This window comes from Colobus angolensis, unplaced genomic scaffold, assembly GCF_000951035.1.
Source record: "Colobus angolensis palliatus isolate OR3802 unplaced genomic scaffold, Cang.pa_1.0 Scaffold319, whole genome shotgun sequence".
In the NCBI taxonomy this organism is placed as follows: Eukaryota; Metazoa; Chordata; class Mammalia; order Primates; family Cercopithecidae; genus Colobus; species Colobus angolensis.
Window position 1 is genome coordinate 1,973,896 of NW_012116477.1, and position 4,342 is coordinate 1,978,237.

Here is a 4,342-nt window from a genome sequence, read left to right on the forward strand (position 1 = left end):
CAGGCTGGAGTGCAGTGGCATGATCTCGGCTCACTGCAACCTCCTCCTCCCGGGTTCAAGTGATTCTCCTGTCTCAGCCTCCCGAGTAGGTGGAATTACAGGCACCCACCACCACACCCGGCTAATTTTTGTATTTTTCATAGAAACGGGGTTTCACCATCTTGGCCAGGCTGGTCTCGAAGTCTCGACCTCAGGTGATCTGCCGCCTTGGCCTCCCAAAGTGCTGGGATTACAGGCGTGAGCCACCACACCCAGCTACACCTGACTAATTTTTTGTATTTTTAGGAGAGATGGATTTTTGCCATGTTGGCAAGTCTGGTCTTGAACTCCTGACCTCAGGTGTTCAGCTGAGAGGGATTTTCAATATTTGGAACGTTTTATTTCTTCAGCTGCTGTTTGTAACAATATCAAAACTGTGAATGTCTAAAATGACTCATTAAAAAAAAAAAAAAGCCAGCCTGTCATGGTGGCTCATGCCTATAATCCCAGCACTTTGGGAGTAGGAGGCCAAGGCGGGCAGATCTCGAGGCCAGGAGTTTGAGACCAGCCTGGCCAACATGGCGAAACTCCTGTATCTACAAAAAACACAAAACTTAGCTAGGAGTGGTGGCACACGCCTGTGGTCCCAGCTACTTGGGAGGCTGAGATGAGAGGACCACCTGAGCCCAGAGGTCAAGGCTGCAGTGAGCCGAGATTTCTTCACTGCACTGTAGCCTGGGTGACACAGCCAGGCCCTGTCTCAAAAAATAAAATAAAAAATGAAAAGAAAATTACCTTTATCAAAAAAAAAAAAAAAAAAGCCTGGGATATTAACTGAAAGTGCTAATTGCCCAAATCTTCTTCCCTGGGGAGAGAGGAGGTCTGGGGAAGGCGTCTCTGCATCCTTCACAAGTGTCCCAGCGATTTATACCTGGGCCAGGTTGGTTGGTTGACAGTCATTTTGTTCCTAACCTTTTTTTCTGAATGTGTGATTGTAGCTTAGAAATATTTTGCTAAGGGAGGGGGGAGGGATAGCATTAGGAGATATACCTAATGTAAATGACGAGTTAATGGGTGCAGCACACCAACATGGCACATGTATACATATGTAACAAACCTGCATGTTGTACCCATGTACCCTAGAACTTAAAAGTATAAAAAAAAAAAGAAATACTTTGCTAAAAATATGGATGCCCACAAGGCCACCCCAGATGTTCTGAATCAAGATCTTTGGTGAGAGGGGGCACTGGGCCTCTGCATTTAAGAAGCTCTGCATTGATTCTAATGCACACTAATGTCTGGGAATAACGCTATCGAGGGGCTGAGCCGCACTGTCAGCCTTAGTCAGGGACCCCCGTGGGAGGTCAAGTAAATGATTTTACACAAAGAGGACTGGGTTTTTAGACATCTCCCCAGCCTCTCAGGGTGCTGGGCTCCTGCCCAGGGGTCCTGCTCTTGCTGCTCCCTGCCCTAGGTCCGCAGCCCTTGGGGAGGCCCCCGACAGCCGTGAGCCTGAGGCCTGGAATGCAGCCCGCCCAGGCCGCACCCTGCCCAAACCAGTTTGAACCAGCTGCAGGGATGGAGCCGTGGCGCGTCCCCACGAGCTCCCTCTAGTGCCCAAGCCGGGCTCAGAGTGCTGCTCCCGCCTCCTGCTCGGGAGGCCTCCTCGGGTGAAGACAGTGGCTCCAACCCAGCCTAGGGGGGTGGGGGTGCCAGTGGTTGCCAGGCCCAAAGGCCCCTGGGAGCTGTAGTCCCCCGCTGGGTCCCACGTCTCACACCCTTCTGCCCCAGCCCCATCTGCTTCACCTCTAGCTGCAAAATGACTGCCTATCTGTGTCTTTTCAAAGTCAGTTCTCCCAGCACAGGCCTCAGGCACACAAAGTTCTAGACCAGACAGTTCCCAAACGTGGCTTCACATTGAAAACTCCTGGGAAACTTCCAGAAAATCCTGATGCCTAGACCCCACCCCCAGAGGCTGTGACTTTATCGGTCTGGGGTGTAGCCTCGGCTTTGATGGTTTTAAAAATGCCCCTAGGTGACTCCGATCTACACTGTTTGAGCGCTGGCATAGCTTTGTCTGGGACCCTGATCTCGAAAACCATATTCGTTGCTAATGTGTCCTGAGCCCTTACTATGTGCCTGGCACTGTTCTAAGCTCTTTACATAGATGTGCTCACTGGATTCTCACCACACCCTGTGAGGCAAGTAGGTCCTGCGACGATGCCCTCAGTCGAAAGAACACGTGACAGGCGGTGGCTCACGCCTGTAATCCCAACACTGTGGGAGGCTGAGGTGGGGAGAATTGCTTGGGTCCAGGTTTCGAGACCAGCCTGGGCACCTCTCTCTGGAAAAAATAAATAAAATGTGAAGTTGCTCTCCTACTTAGTGTGTTTCCCCACTAGTGAAATAATTTCAAGAACAACTCATCTTCATAGAAGCATAGTGAAAAACCAGGTATTGGCCGGGCATGGTGCCTCATGCCTGTAATCCCAGCACTTTGGGAGGCTGAGGTGGGTGTATTGCTTGAGGTCAAGAATTCGAGACCAGCCCGGCCAACATGGTGAAACCCCGTCTCCAGTAAAAATACAAAAATTAGCCGGGCTTGGTGGTACTTGCTCCTGTAATCCCAGCTACTCGGGAGGCAGAGGCAGGAGAATTGCTTGAACCCAGAGGCAGAGGTTGTGGTGAGCCAAGATCGTGCCACTGCTCTCCAGTCTGGTCAAGAGAATAAGATGCTGTCTCAAACAAACAAACAAACACCCAACACCACCAACAACAATAAAAACCCAGATATTAAAAAACATTTTGGGGCCAGGCACGGTGGCTCACACCTGTAATCCCAGCACTTTGGCTGAGGTGGGTGGATCGCCTGAGGTCAGGAATTCGAGACCAGCCTGGCCAACAGGGTGAAACCCCATCTGTACTAAAAATCAAAATGCAAAAATTAGCCGGATGTGGTGGCAGGCACCTGTAATCCCAGCTACTTGGGAGGCTGAGGCAGGAGAATTGCTTGAACTAGGGAGGTGGAGGTTGCAGTAAGCTGAGATCGTGCCATTGCACTCCAGCCTGGGGGACAAACGAATAAATAAACATTTTTGGCCACCCAAAGCTGGTGGGTTGCTTGAGCTCAAGAGTTCGAGACCAGCCTGGGCAACATGGTGAAACCCCATCTCTGCAAAAATTACAAAAATTAGCCAGGTATGGTGTCATGTACCTGTAGTTCCAGCTACTCAGGAGGCTGAGGCAGCAGGATCACTTGAGCCTGCGACATTGAGGCTGCAGAGAGCTGTGATCACACCACTGCACTCCATCCTGGGTGACAGAGCGAGACCGCCATCTCAAAAGAACAAACAAAAACTATTTTTATGTCATAATTTTGAAATGTTCACTACAGTAACAGGACACAGCAATCACAGCTTCCCATTCTCTCCCTGATAAGGAAAGCTTCTACGTCTCTGCAGTCATTTGAGCAGTTTCTCTCCACTCCTTTCCCTTTCACGACAGAGCCACATAAAGGGTCTTGCCGCTTTAGAGGCAAGAGGCCACAGGGCAAGTTTCCAAATGCTCCCTGAGTGTCGCGTTTAGCCTTACGGCAGAGCTTCCCTGGCCTTGTGACTTAGTTGGAGGGCGAAGGAATGTTCTCCCTTCCAGTTAATGAAATTGTGTCCCTACTTGTTTTCTCTGCCTCTATCTAAACAGCAAGTGGTGGAAACTACTGGCCTGATGCAGGGACATTAGAGGTCTCTCGAGGTGTGAGTTTCAGTGCTCTCCATGGATTCTCATTCACTGTTCTCAGCCACCTCTGGGTGTTACAGGTGTTACTCCTCATCCAAGACCGCTGGGGCCAGATGTGTTTCAGAATCAGAACTCTTTGGAGTATAGAAGCCTAATACAAAGTACATACAAGTCCCAGGGGAGCTGGGGCAGCATCCTCTTATCTAATCATATTTCTCAGAAAAATGTGTGGATATTTACCTTAATTGAGCTAAATAGAAGCCTTAAATAACCCCCGTCTCTTCACCTCAGTGAATTTCTGCCAAACTGATGGGAAAGAAAGCTAATGGTTTTGGCGTTTCCTGGATTTCAAAATTATAATAAAAGAATTGACTTGTTTTCCAATCCCACAGCTAAAGAAAATGAGGCCCTCACACATAACCGTGAAGTGGAGCTGTTGAGCTTTGCACCTATTATATCACATAGAGATAGATCAGAATCTGCTAGAAAACTGCTAAATTCCCTAGTAAAAACCGTATTCTTTAGACTATATGAGACATTTGTTTTCTTGTTTCAGAAACTTGTGTTTTTGTTCATTGAGATTCTAAGAACTTCTTTCTCTCTTCTTTCATTAAGATTCTTTTCTTTT